Genomic DNA, 15,429 nt, shown 5'->3' with positions numbered 1-15,429 from the left:
TAGGGGATCAACACATATATTTCGTATCTTGAACATTTTTCCCCATCCAAGAGTTGTAAATATTTTTTGGGAATTGGTTGACTCTTCTAGAATATTGGACATCCACCCATTGATTATTAATGGGGTTTAAACTTTATATTAGAAGCAGGTGAGTGTTGGGACCACAGGGCTAAATTGGACCCACTGGCATCCTTCTTAATAGACCTTTTTAATCGAAAGGCACTCAAAGGCATTACTCCTGTCCCACTATTCCTAATCTTGCGTAATGGTTGATCTAGGGAGGAGGGCATAGTGAAAAGAATCGATAGATTCTTTTTGGACTCACTTATGTGTACATATTTCTTTGATATCTCATATCATGATGCCATTATCCTAGAAAGGAAAGATGAGCTGGAGAAAATAAGTTACCCTTAGAATTTAATCTTATGTGGGTAAACGATCCAGACTTCCAAGAGATAGTTCATCATTCATGGACCTCACCAGTCTCTCCAGCCATTGATAATCATATTGTGTTGATCAAGGATAAACTCAAGCGGTTGAAATAAGAAGTCAGAATTTGGTTGTATAACCATAGAAAAGCACTCATGTAGGAGCTACTATCAATTAAAAATTGCTATTTTATTTGACCTGGTTTCCCCTAGTTATTTCTCCAAGTAGAAACATCGAGCTATATTTAATCTAGTGATAAGGAAGGGCTAAATCCTCAAACTAGAGGATGAGGAATGGCGTCAGAAAAGTCATTTAGCTTGGATTAAGGGAAGAAACTGGAATACAAAAAAAAATTGCAAGGAAACATCCAAAAGGAAACAGTTAAATTCTATGTGGGCCATAAAACATGAATATGGGAACATTGACACCACAACAAAGGATATAAAATTGGAGGCACTTCAATTTTTTAGAAAACAATTCATGGAAGGGAAGGAGTCTGCATGACAGAAAAATGGAGTTCGTCAACCTGTTTTCAGTAATAGACAATGAAGAAGATACTTCTATGATGGAAGCTCCAATCTCAGAAGATGAGTTGTTTCAAACTCTAAAAGATATGGCCAAGGACAAGAGCCTTGAGCTTGATGGTTGGCCTGTTGATCTTTTCCTGCATTTTTTTGAGTTGATGGGATGTGAGCTTGTCAATATGGCGAAGGAATTTAGGTGTTTTGGACACATTCCAGGTGCAATAAACTCTACCTTCCTTACTTCAATTCCCAAGAAAGAAAACTCTTTGTTTTCTTTGACTCTAGGCCAATTCGCTTATGTAATTCAATTTATAAAATGGTGTCCAAGCTCCTTGCTAACAGAGTAAAAAATGTTATTTTCCATCATATTTTGTTGGATCATTTTGGTTTCTTGTCTAATATGAGGAGTCAGGATGTTGTTTCTATAGCACATGAGTGTATTCACTCGATTAAAACAGGGAAGTTAAAATATTGCCTTATGAAAATCAATCTCAACCGAGCATATGACTGTGTGGATTGGGAGTTTCTCACCATGATTTTGCACAAAATTGGGTTACCGCATAAACATGTTCAATGCATCATGGCTTGCATCACATCGGCTTCAATGGAGGTCCTTATCAATGGTGTGCCCACCCAATTTTTCAAAATCCACAAGGGGCTTAGACAAGGTTGTGTGTTGTCCCCACTATTATTTATCCTTGTCATGGATACCTTCAGCAGAGGGATCCATGCTATGAAGAAGGTTAGTGCCATTTCAGGTTGTGGGATCTCAATAAATAGCGATTTATCTCACCTTATGTTCGTGGACAACATCCTATGTGCTGGGAAGCTAAAATCTCTGAGTGTGGATCCTTCTACAGGATATTTGAGAATTTTGGCAAAGCTTCCAGGCTGATCATTAACAAAGAAAATACTGAGTTAATTTCAGATGATGGGGACTCAGTGGAGATACTTGAGATAGCCACATTATTTAGGGTGAAAATATGCCCTATGTCTGAGGGTTTTAAGTACTTTGGCTGTTATTTAAAACCCTGCAAATACAATATACTAGATTGGGAGTGGCTCATCACTAGATTTGAAGAGATGCTAATCCACTGGGATCACAAATGGTTAACACTTATTGGTAGGATCATCATGACAAAGGTGGTATTAAAATTCATTCCAGTATTTTGGATGCACCTATTCCATATCCCTCAGTCAATCATACACAAAATTGACACTATAATTGCCAAATTTATCTCATCTGGCATTAGTTCCAATAGAAAGATTCGCCTCGCTAGATTAAGTTCGATCTCTATACCCATCAAGTTGGGTGGATGGGGTATTCTAGATTCCAGGAGATTCAACCTTGCTCTATTGGCTACAAATATTTGGAGGGTTTTTAATGAAAGAGGTTTGTTGCAGAGTATTATGTTTGGAAAATGCATACATCATCAGGATTGGAGGAGTGGGTAGTTGCAAGGGCACCATCAAGTTCCTGTGCATCGATTATCTGGCGTAGCCTCAAGCATGTAATCTCGTAGCTTTTTAGTAATCTTCGCTAGTTGGTTGGAGATGGTAAAAAGATATAAGTCGGGATGGACACCATTAAAGGAATGCCCAAATGTCATATTCTTTTGGCCCCAATCACCAAAATCCTTAATTTGCAGGGGATTAACAATCTTGCAAGCCTTAAGGAGGGTTGTTGAATGCCATTTGTTGTCCCTGCTTATGTTGGGTATGTGTTATATTATTTCCACGTCTAGATCCATGCATTGTACATTGGATCAAACACAACGAGGGGGTCACGGGGGTTTTGTAGGGGTGCGATCGTCTGGGGCAGCGCCCCAGGAATTTTTTTTTAATGCAGACACACCCATGGTTTTGTTCTTGGGGTTTGCAAATGGTTTTGGGCATGATGGTTTTCTTCCCATGGTATTTGGTAGATCCAGTCATGGGAACTGTAGTAAATCTAATGTAGGTTAACCCTATAATGCAATATAAATCAAATCAGAATATTATAACCTACTTCTACCATCGATTTGCGGAATCTTAAAGATCGAGCTGAACAATATAACCAGAAGAAGAAGAATCAATGCACAATACACATGAAAATACTTTGGGGAGAGCCTCAGTTAAAAAACCCACTATTTGTATTATCATACAAGGTGGAAATACATAGGAATTATACAAAGCCTTAGCTCTCACAGCTAGCCAGCTCTCAGTACAATCCTCACAGATGCTCATAGGAAATCTTGGCTTCTCTCCAGCCTTCCTCTCTACCCTCCAAGCTCCTATTTACTTGCGTTTTTCCTTGTGGATGATTCTCCTGTTACCAAGTGGATGATCTGCTCCAAAACTCCGCAATCCTTGAGGATAAATCCTTGACTGCATGCATGAGTTTTCTCTTGGATAAAACACATGCAACTGATAGTACATTGTCCTTGACTTTAATCTCAACTAGGTCTTTCTTAGAATAGACATGCATGAGTTTCTGATGAGGGAATCTTCAGTTAACTAGGGTAGCACTAGTTGAGTGCATGCATGCATCAACTAACTATTAACTCACTTTTAGTTCCTCAAACAGTTTGGAACTAATTTAACTAGACTTAACTTGGTAAACTAAGTTAACTAATTACAACTCAAATATAACTCAATCTTATCTCCTTAATTTAAGGGATAAATCTTGCATGACTTCAGAAAGACTTCTAACTTGAATTTCTCCAACTAATTAATTTAAAATAAATTAATTAATTATTTTGAAGTAGTTGTTAAGAATAAACTTGATTTTAATAATTCAAGGACAAATTAAATTGGAATATTCTTATTGCCATATTTCAACACTCCCTTTCAACAAGAAAGGGATTATCTGCCACCCTGATCCTGTCTCTATGGAATTCGAATTTATACTTTGACAATGCCTTTGCCAAAATGTCAGCATCTTGCTCCTCTGTCAAAATATACTGCAGCAACATGATCCTCTCGACTTGTGAAAAGCCATGGGAAACAAATCTCGCCTTATGCTTCTCCACACTACCATCAACAACTTGCTTTACCTTGTAAAGCCAACGAGAACTCACAACTGACTTGTTCTCTGGTCTCGGAACCATGTCCCAAATACTGTTACGATATGGAGTCATACTCCTCCACCATAGCATCAACCAAAATCAGTTGCTGCGTTTCTTCCTCAAAGGAAGATGGCTTGGTATCAACACATTCCCCAGCAAGGGCCATGTATCCAGTGTGCCTCTCAGGTGACCTCCAATATCTGCGCTGAGAATATGGTGCTCCCACATTCTCTCTCACATCCTCCAAAAATCTGTCTGGAAGACTCTTCTTGAGTGGATGTCTCCACTCCTGGAACCTCTGCATGCGGCTGATCCACATCAGTTTGAGGCTCCTCCTCCTTAGGAACTAATAGTTCCTCCACAGCCTATAGTTGGAGCTCCCTCTCAAGGGAAACTTGCATGGCCTTTTTCTCATCAAACTTGAGATCTTTGCGAACCACTGTCCTCCAACTGGTAGGCAAGTACACCCTATAGTTGTGAGGTGTATCAGTGTACCCCACAAGTATCCCCAACTCTGCTGTCGGCTAAAGCTTCTTCCATGCATCCTTTTTCACATGGCAATATACCGATGAGAAAAAGATCCTAAAGTGACCCACATCTGGTCTCTTACTGGAGAAAGCTTCCTCTGGTGTCTTCATGCCAAGTATGCAATGCAAGCTTTTATTATGAAAATAGATTATTGTGTTGCATGCCTTAGCCCACAAGTGAAGTGGTAGGCCTTGGTCATGCAGCATTACCCGTGTTGCCCCTACAATAGTTCAGTTCTTCCTCTCGGCCACCCCATTCTGTTGTGGGTTATGAGGTGTCATCAACTCTCGTTTAATTCCTTCTGCTGCACAGAAGTCCTTAAACTCTTGAGAGACATATTCTCCACCGTTGTCACTTCTCAAGGCCTTGATATTCTTCCCTGACTCTTTCTCGACCAAGGCTTTGAACTCACAATACTTTGTGAAAGTTTGGTCCTTCTTCTGCATGAAATAAATCCAACATTTACGAGAATAGTCATCAATGAAAATCACATAATACCTTTGCTTTGTTGTGGATTCCATTGAGAATGGTCCACACAAATCAGTATGAACTCGCTCTAAGATAGCCTCTGCTCGACTGTCTCGATCATGAAAGGAAGACTTGGTGTACTTTCCCAAGGTACAACCTTTTCATGTGTCAACTTGCTTAAGTTTACCTTTGGGAAGTCCTATAGATATCTGTTGCATTATCTTCAAAGCCCCATGATGCAAATGGCCCAACTACCTGTGCCACAACTCGCCAATGTCTTGGCTTTGCACCAATTCTGCTTTCGTACTCAATGCTGCACAATCATCTACCTCTAGTTTATAGAGATTCTTCACCTACATCCCTATCCTCTTGGTCTGACCCGTGGCTATGTGTCTTAGGAACGCCTTTCCTTTATTGAAGACAACATCGTAGCCTTTGTCCTCCAACATCGCGACCGATACCAAGTTCTTCTTCAGTCCAGGCACATACATCACATCTATCAAGGTGAGAGGATCTCCATGCTCCCTTTGAAAATCAACCGTGCCCACTCCTGAAACATTATACCTTCCATCGTTACCCACCTCTATGCACATCTTGAGGTCTTTCTCCTCCAAGGCATTGAATAAATTTTTATCACCACTCATGTGGAATGAGCCTCCACTGTCAAGATAATAGACACAACCCATCATCAATGAAACCATGCATGCAATGAGGGTAAAGTCCATTTTGAACTGAGAGGTTAATGCCTCACCTTCCGATGCTTCCGAGGATCCCTTCTTGGACTTCTTCAATGGGCAATTAGTCGCATAATGTCCCATCTCATGACAATTAAAGCATCTCACTTCAGTCATGTCACCCTTCTTCCCTCCATGAGAAGAATTCGATTTGAAATGGGAAGCCTTCCCCTTGCCTTTCCCTGCCTTACTTGCTAAGGCCAGATTTTCTTCATCATCATTCTTGGATGAAGAACCATATCGTGTGCTCCTCCTGATCTCCTCCTGCATAAGATGCGATCGCAGTCGTTCCCAATCCGGAAGTTTCTCCCTTCCATTCACAGAGTCCTGGTAGCTATTCCAACTGGAAGGCCAAGGAGAGCGAGGCTCGCCATATCATCATCGGCAGTAGTTAGTCCCTCACTACCAAGCTCATCTCTGCAGGTGGTGAGCTTGTTCAGATATGTGGAAATAGTTTCGCCCTTCTCCATCTTGATTCTTTGAAGCTTATCCTTGAGTGCCAATTTCCTCTGGTCACTACTGTTCTGGTAGACATCCTTCAATGTCTTCTACATTGAAAATGGAGTATTCTTCCCATTGAGACTCAAGACAATATGGTCTTGTACTCCTTCAAGGATGATCTGTCTCACCTTCGCCACACACTTCTTCCACTCAGCCAACTCTTGTGCATTAGTTGAAGTTGGCTTTGGGATTTCTTGATCAATGAATTCCTTCAAGCCATTGTCTTCTAATATATCCTCCATTCTATCTTTCCATGCTATGTAGTTCGAGCTACCTTTCAAGGCATACTCGAGTCTCAAGCCATAGAACGCCATTGGCCAACCTTGAAGTATGATATGAATTCGATTTGCACCTGCAACCCCGAACTTCAAACTTCGAATTCTTTTCTTAGTATACTGTTCACAGCTCCAATACCATGTAGAAAAATTCTACAAATCCATCTCTGATACCATGTAGAAAATTTTTACAAATCCAGCTCTGATACCATGTAGAAAATCTGATGTAGGTTAACCCGATAATGCAATATAAATCAAAGCAGAATACTATAACCTACTTCTACTATCAATTTGCGGAAGCTTAAAGATCGAGCTGAACAATATAACTAGAAGAAGAAGAATCAATGCACAATATACATGAAAATACTTTGGGGAAAGCCTCAGCTAAAAACCCCACTATCTGTATTATCATACAAGGTGGAAATACATAGGAATTATACAAAGCCTTAGCTCTCACAGCTAGCCAGCTCTCAGTACAATCCTCATAGATGCTCACAGGCAATCTTGGCTTCTCTCCAGCCTTCCTCTCTGCCCTCCAAGCTCCTATTTCTCTGCGTTGTTCCTTGTGGATGATTCTCTTATTACCAAGTGAATGATCTCCTCCAAAACTGCGCAATCCTCAAGGATAAATCCTTGACTGCATGCATGAGTTTTCTCTTTGAGAAAACACATGCAACTGATATTACATTGTCCTTGACTTAATCTCAACTAGGTCTTTCTCATAATAGACATGCATGAATTTCTTATGAGGGAATATTCAGTTAACTAGAGTAGCACTAGTTGAGTGCATGCATGCATCAACTGACTGTTAACTCACTTTTAGTTCCTCAAACAGTTTGGAACTAATTTAACTGGATTTAACTCAGTAAACTAAGTTAACTATTTACAACTCAAATATAACTCAATCTTATCTCCTTAATTTAAGGGATAACTCTTGCATGACTTTACTTCTAACTTGAATTTCTCCAACTAATTAATTTAAAATAAATTAATTAATTATTTCCAAGTAGCTATTAAGACTAAATTCGAATTTAATTCACAATTTAATTCAAGGACAAATTAAATTGGAATATTCTTGTTGCCATATTTCAAAAGGAACTACAGTTATGTTCTAATCCAGTGTTAGTGGATTGAGGTTTATGGATGCTTCGGCATATATATATATATTGTAACATTGAAAGGAATATAGTGAAAAATCAATCTAGTAGTCCCTATTTTGAGATCCATGGGAAAATCTCTGTGTATATTTGTTTTATGTTCTCGCCATTGTATATTTTTTATTTTAAGAACTCGTTTACAGGTAATTTCTATACAGGGTTAAAACCTACAGCTTGGCTTATTTCTTGGCAGATCGTTATCCTAGATTTTTTGGAGGGTGAATGGGAAGGTTATTATAGCCTCCTTTGTCATGCTAGAATCTCATTCTCACAGCGGCAACATCGACTAGTTTGTGGCGGTCATATTGTGAATGGAAGGATTCTTTCCAATGATATATATGACTATATTACCTTGATCATTCCATCTTTACCTTGTGCCGACTGCATTATTCATTTACGGAGTTTGAAAGCCCAATTAAAGATCAAATGCTTCACTTGGTTAGTTATTCTTAACTGCATTTTAACATGAGACAATTTGTTGAAGAAGGGATTCGTGGACCCTGGAAGATGCTCACTTTGCAGGGTGGATTCAGAGGATTGCAATCATCTAATTTTTACAATGTCCCTTTGCAGTTGCTATTTGGGTCGAGGTTTCCACATTCTTAGGTCTCTATGTTATTAGAGAATGCTCCTATATTCCTGCTTGTATTAGCTCTTGGGCACACCAAGTAAAATCCTTCATGGTGGTCCCTCTATATGTCCTATGGGGAATTTGGTGCACTCAAAATGAACTTATTTTGAAGGCATATCTCATGATGTTAGGATCTCTTCCCTGAGGATCGTTGCATATTTTCAGGAAATTAGCCCCTAGGTTCCCAATCCCACTTCTCAGTTTATTACGCTTGTAGATTTGGCTAGCATCTACCCAATCTATTATTTTGATGGAGCCTCTTCTAGTGGGCATTGCAGATGTGGAGTTTCTCTCCAAGTTGATCCCCCTTTACGTTAACGTTTTCGTTGGTTTGGAGGCTATGGGGACAACTATAGAGCTGAAATGATAGCTTTATGGAGGGCTCTTCAATGCACTTCGTGGTTTGGCATTCAAAAAATTCTAATTGTTGGGGATTCACTTTCTATGATCCACCAGATCCAAGGGCGGAATGCTTTGGAAGTCCCCACTCTTTGCAAAGTGGATGAAACTGATTTGAGATTTAAAGGCCTCATTCTCTGAGGTTTCTTTTAAGCATGTTTATAGAGAACATAACATTGATGTCGATGCTCTCTCCAAGCGTGGATTGTCACTCCATCCTAAACATATATATTTTGATTAGCTAGTCAATGGATCTGTGGGTGGTTAGGGTACTTTTGAGATCTAATATCAGTTTGCTTGATAATATTTTTGTCTGCATTCTATGGTATTTCAGTTATTGTCCTCTTCTCTCAACTTATCATTTCATTTGTGATATTTGATTTTGTAGCTCTTCCCATGTGATGGTATCTTATGTTTGTTATTTCTGAAAAGGCAGAAATTTTTTGTCTTTATATTTTGAGATGTAATGTTCCAGTTATTAGACAACAGATTAACATATAACCATGATTAAAATCTATGATTATATAAATATTTTCTAATTAATAAAAGAATGTTTTTCTCTCTTAAAAAATTACATCGTCTATAGAAAAGAGAAAAACATATTACATCAAAATTCCAAATTTCAGGATGACCATTTGTTTTTACTATGAACAAAAGACACTCACATACTTTATGTTATGCAGAATAAGGAAACATATTTCATCAAAATTCCAACTTCGAGGGCGACCATTCATTACAAGCCTTAAGACACTTGTGGTGTGACACTAAAATTTCAAATTCCGATCGAGAACTTTGAATACATTGATGTTTTACGGGATAAAGAAACGTATCACATCAAAACTCCAAATTCCAGCGCGACCATTAATAACAAGTCTCCATATGACTTATGGCATATTACATCAAAATTTCAAATTCCAGAGCGAGCATCTAGAACAAGTCCGGTACACAAAATTGGAGCTCACATGGATCGGCGTGTCAGCCAGTTAGTCCCATTGAATTCCATCGCATAGTCTAAACATGAAAACAACAGAAATTTTAGTATGTTTTTGAGAAAATATAGTTTGAGATTTTAAAAATTCTGGTTACAATTGATGTAAACTCTTGCAATCACAATTTTTGAAATTTTTTTAAATTACAGCTAGAAATTTACGGTCTAGGCAGTTGTGGCCTCATTAGACAACGCGGCTCACTTCTTCCCTCTTTCTCTGCCCATCAGTTCATTGCTGCAGCATGTGCAGGTCCACGTGCATGTACACCCCATGTGCTGCTTACTCAACAATGTACATTTTCTGTTCAAACATCAATTTACGATGTCATTACCAGACACAGAAATGTTCGAATGCTACAGCTATTGAAATAATAGAATAGAAATGTCTGACACATCTATAAATACTGCAGAATACTCATTGCAAATCCAAACAAAGAACCCCTCCGCCCGCCTTTGCTTAAGTTATCTTCATTGGTTCACATCTCAAGCTTTTCAAAGAGGTGCAGCTCTTTTAACATTTAATCGTACCTCACTCACTGCTATTGGTAGTTCTGATTGCTTGATATGATATATTGCAGATCGATGGAACTGGTTAAGAGCATTTGCAATGATCCCATTGTTGACATTGACCTGCTTATTAACTGGAGCTCATGGGCAAGGCTACTGGGAATCCGGTCATGCCACATTCTACGGTGGCATTGATGCTTCTGGGACAATGGGTAATTTTACAGAACTTCATATCTTTTTCTATATCAATATGAATTAGCATCTCACTAATTTCGTTTAATTTTATGGTCCAGGAGGGGCGTGTGGATACGGGAATCTGTACAGCCAAGGTTATGGAACCGATACTGCTGCTCTTAGCACTGTTCTGTTCAACAACGGGCTTAGCTGCGGAGCCTGCTATGAAATGAAATGTAATGACGATCTCCAGTGATGTTTGCCTGGGACTGTCACCATCACAGCCACCAACTTCTGCCCGCCAAACAACGCTCTCCCCAACGACAATGGTGGATGGTGCAATCCGCCCCTGCAACACTTTGACATGGGGAGCCCGCCTTTGAAAAGATCGCCAAGTACAATGGTGGGATTGTCCCCATCCTCTACAGAAGGTACCCCTAAATGGTCCATCCTTCATTCGTACCCAGGTCCCAAACCTCATTTCCTAGTGAAAAATTGTTTTCCAACCTGTACTTGTTGCAAATTAGGTTGTGATTTTATTGTAAAATTCAGATTTGTTTGAGATGTTTTGTTTTGTTTTGATTTAAATATTTTTGTTTTTAAATTTGATACTCATTTTATAATACTGGTATAAAAATATTGATTAATGTCTGAGATGTGCATGAAATTCTATTTCACAAGAACATTTTGGAAAATAACCTTTATGAAAACTGGGCATTTTATGTTGATTGTAGATTGGAATATTTCAGAATCTGAAAAGGCCAATTCTGTGACCTGAACTATTACAAAAGGCTTGGTTACAAATTTGTTAGTTAAAACTGGTTGAAATGGAGTAATTGTTTTTCAAAAGTTTTATAATAAGAGTGTTTCAATAGTGTTTTTATAGTGGAAATAGATTCAGCACCATCAAAAAATTGATACTCAAAATCTTATAATTTGACATTAGATTCAAAAGAATTTGTTGAATTTTATCAAAATCTTCCGTAATTTTCACAAATGTGAACTTAAATAGACTGTGGAATCTACAATTGACCTAAATTCAAGATAATAATTATTTTTCCTGTCTAGATATTAATTAATTTCCAAGCGGCTTAAAATGCAGGGTCCCGTGTTTGAGAAAGGGAGGAATTCGCTTCACCATTAACGGTCTCCCATACTTCAACCTGGTGCTCACCTCCAATGTTGGAGGCGCTGGAGAGAGGTTTCGATAAAGGGGTCAAATACTGGTTGGCAGCCGATGTCACGCAACTGGGACAGAACTGGCAAAGCAATTCCTTCTTGAACGGCAAGAGCCTGTCGTTCCGGGTGACCACCAGCGATGGAGGACAATTGTGTTATATAACGCAGCTCCTAGATGGCAATTCGCCCAGACTTTTGAGGGAAGCCAACTTTAATGAAAAGCCAAAGCCACAGCCAAATCGATCACGTCGGATGCTGTGGGGACTCGAGTACACCCTTGTCCGGTTGTTGAATTGTAGTCTATCACCATATTCTTCGGAATAAGTGTCATGTCCATCCCGTGCAATAATTTTCTTCCAAAGTGTAATGCTTTCAAAAGGATGCCCGAGGAGAACTTTCAAAACTTTGATTTAATGTATTCACTGTTTCCCGTAAACTTTTGTGCCGTGTTTCTGGAAATCACATGAAGTTTGTTGCAATGATGTGTCAATAGAAAAACTCGTGTACCATTGACAACTTCCGTAAGTGTTTTTATTTTACTAGTTGACTGTTCTGTTTTGTTTTTGACAATTAGACTGATCCTAGGTGACTGTAAATTTCAGTGTTACATTAAAAAAATGAAATATAGATCTGGAAACTAGGTCGAGTTTTCGTAAATAATTTTTATTCTCAATCTTTTTCCATACTTTTTAATAAACCTAATAATAAAAAAAGTTTTGTTATTTTCCGTACTTTTTAAACCTAATAATAAAAAAAGTTTTGTTTATTTCCATACTTTTTAAACCTAATAATAAAAAAGGTTTTGTTTATTGACGTCACAAATTAGCCAAGACTGACCACAGTCTACTTGAATGTAGTCAAAATAAAATTTAAAAATCAAAATGCTCAAAAATTTTAATATTTTTTTATAATAAAAATAATTTCAAAACCATTAAAAACCTCTATAAAAAAATGATCTCTAAACTAAATATATAATATAAAGGGAAACAAATTGTCCTAGCAGGCAGAGATGGGAAAGCAATAGAAAGATGGGTAGTAAGACGCTCAGTATTGGTGTGCAACTTTAAAAACAAAACCCACGGTAGACTTTGACTTGAACATGTAATTGATTCCTTTTTGTCAATGCATCAACTTTATTCAACTCCATCAGATCATGAGGGAAAGAATTAACAAAAATATAACATTTCTCTAAAATATGACACGATAAAAACTATATTGACAAAAGCGCGATGCAGCGTAGTTACATCCTTTACACAAAATCATAGATTTGGGTGACTTAGACTTGAAAAACACAGCATCACTACCTGCAAAATGAAACAAGGGCAACTGTGTAGCGGAAGTACCTGCCGATAATAGAGTTATGTGAGATTAATGACATAAATCTGTTTGCTGTTATCTTTTACAGAAGACCAAATTATACAGATTTAGTATCTTTCTGTCCCTCTCGATATTGTTTTAGTGTGCAGCGTTTGCATAAAGATATTTAAGATAAACAGATCTGTAATATTGATGGGAGGTTTAAGTGATTTCCAAGTTCCTAGTTGTAAGATTTGTTCTATAAATATAAATCTGTGTATCATGTGTTAAAGTTTAACACCAACTAGAATAAGATTCACAGATGGTTTCCATGTGGAAGGCAAAAGAAAAGAAACTCAAGTATATATTTGGGCAATGTGGCTTTTCTCTTTTAACTTTCACATATTTGTGTTCTCCTCAGCAACCATCTCTTGTTTCAAACCATTCGATATAAATTTGCCTTTAAGGTAGTAAATGTACTTGGACAGTATGGTTTTCCATGGGCTGTTGGATGAATTAGAAATTCAGATCTACCTTAAAACCTCCTTAAATTAAAATCGATGTTAAATTTTTTTTAAATTAAAACTGCATATTATGTGGCTCTCTGGATCTTTTTGCATGGCCACATAAAAAAATCAATTATTACTAATAAATAATGGACACGCTGCTAGAGTACAACAAAAAAAAATGAACACCTAGTAGATCAAGAAGTTTTTTTTAAATGTCTTTCACTATATCATGTTACTTTTCAATCTTTGCAATCATGTTACTCTTCAATCTCTGCAAAGGTGTCCATGATCTTCAGATATATATCAAATGTTAGACAAAGGGAGAGGTTTGTGTGATAAAATAAAAATAAAAATAAAATAAAACAAGTAGTTGCAATGAAGAAAGAAAACCAACAATCAAAGACATAAACATTAACAACTAAAAAGAAAAAATCTCACTTGCTAAAGATTTAAAAATAAATCAAAGTTCCTTGATGAATTAAAAAACCACTATTCAAGATTGTGCACATTAACCACTAGAAAAACAAAAAACAAAAGACCAACAACCAAATATTATGCATATTGATGAAGAAGTAAAACCAAACTATCCCAATTGTGAAACATTGTGCACATTATGAAAGTACTAAAGAACGTATTTCCGCTCAATTGAAACATTTGACACAAAAATCATGAGGTATCTCAAATCATTAGGTAGATAGACCTATTATCACAGCGATTGAAATTCAAGATTCTTGAAAACAGAATCAGAAAAGCATCATGAGAACTGATATTCAATTGTTGACTAGGCACATCAAGCAAACATAACACTACATACTTCTAAGATATATAATGGTCATTGATATTGGCCAAAAGGTCCATGTAGATGGAAATAGTCTTGAGTCTTGAAATTGTAGTTCTTTTGTAAGCAATGTTAACTTCAGATAAATTCAAAATATGGGCATCCTTTCTAGATCAACAGATTAATCGAGGATAAAAGAAACATCCAAATTCACATTTCAATTGCATTGTGGTACGAGAACCACCTAGGTACTCCAACTACATTCTAAAAACAACGAAACAAATGGCCAAATAAGTCACTATACTTGTAAAAGCTGATGATTGTAGAAATGTACAGAATTTTGATCCTGCTTTGTAGAAATGACGCCTGACGTTTGCAGCATCACAGATAAAAATTAAAACTAGTGCAATGATATGCATAATAGGCAGTACATTTGACATTTATGTGAAAAAACAAATTCACCCCATAAAAATTCATGACTTGCTTGTCGAAACCAAGAAAATTAATTGGCTCCATATATTCTTGAAAATGGAATCAGAAAAGCATCATGAGAATTGAGATTCATTTGGTGACTAGGCACATCATGAAAACATAACACTACATACTTTTAATATATATAATGGTCATTGATATTGGCCAAAAGGTCCATACAGATGGAAATAGCTTTCAGTCTTGAAATTGTAGTTCTTCAGTAAGCAATGTTAACTTCAGATAGATTTGAAATATGGGCATCCTTTCCATATCAACATATCAATTGAGGATGAAAGAAGCATCCAAATTCACGTTTCAATTGGATTGTGGTCCGAGAACCACCTAGATACTGCCACTACATTGTAAAAACAATGAAACAAATGGCCAGATAAGTTACTATATTCGTAAAAGTTGATGATTGTAGAAATGTACAAAATTTTGATCCTACTCTATAGCAATGACATCTGATGTCTACATCATCATATATAAAAATTAAAATTAGTGCAACGATATGCATAACAGGTGGTACATTTGACATTTATGTGAAAAAATAAATTCACCCCATAAAAAATCATGACTTGCTCGCCAAACCCAGGAAAATTAATTGGCTCCATCTAAACATTAACAAATAATTCAAAATTCGCCTTGCCTTGCATCTCTAATATTTGCATACACAAGGCCATGGTCTGAAATTTGAATCGATCCTCATTTACTTAGCTTGCAAAACGACCAGTTATGCCTTTGGGGGAGTTTGCATGTCCTTCAAGTAAGCCTGAACTTATTAAGTGGATTAATCAAGAACATAAATGGAACTGAAACAAGACAATAACTAGA

The 15,429-nt window shown here is 37.3% G+C and overlaps 1 pseudogene; it reads left to right on the top strand.

Annotated features, from left to right (window-relative positions):
* The first annotated feature begins 940 nt into the window (after positions 1–940).
* Positions 941–11,756, top strand: LOC149258886 (expansin-A4-like; annotated as a pseudogene).
* The last annotated feature ends 3,673 nt before the right edge of the window (positions 11,757–15,429 follow it).

Source organism: Pinus tabuliformis, chromosome 6 (assembly GCF_031772625.1).
Source record: "Pinus tabuliformis cultivar Carrire ecotype Pingquan chromosome 6, CPIR1, whole genome shotgun sequence".
Classification (NCBI taxonomy): domain Eukaryota; kingdom Viridiplantae; phylum Streptophyta; class Pinopsida; order Pinales; family Pinaceae; genus Pinus; species Pinus tabuliformis.
Note: the sequence above shows the minus strand (reverse complement) of the source record. Positions and strands in the feature narration are given on the sequence as shown.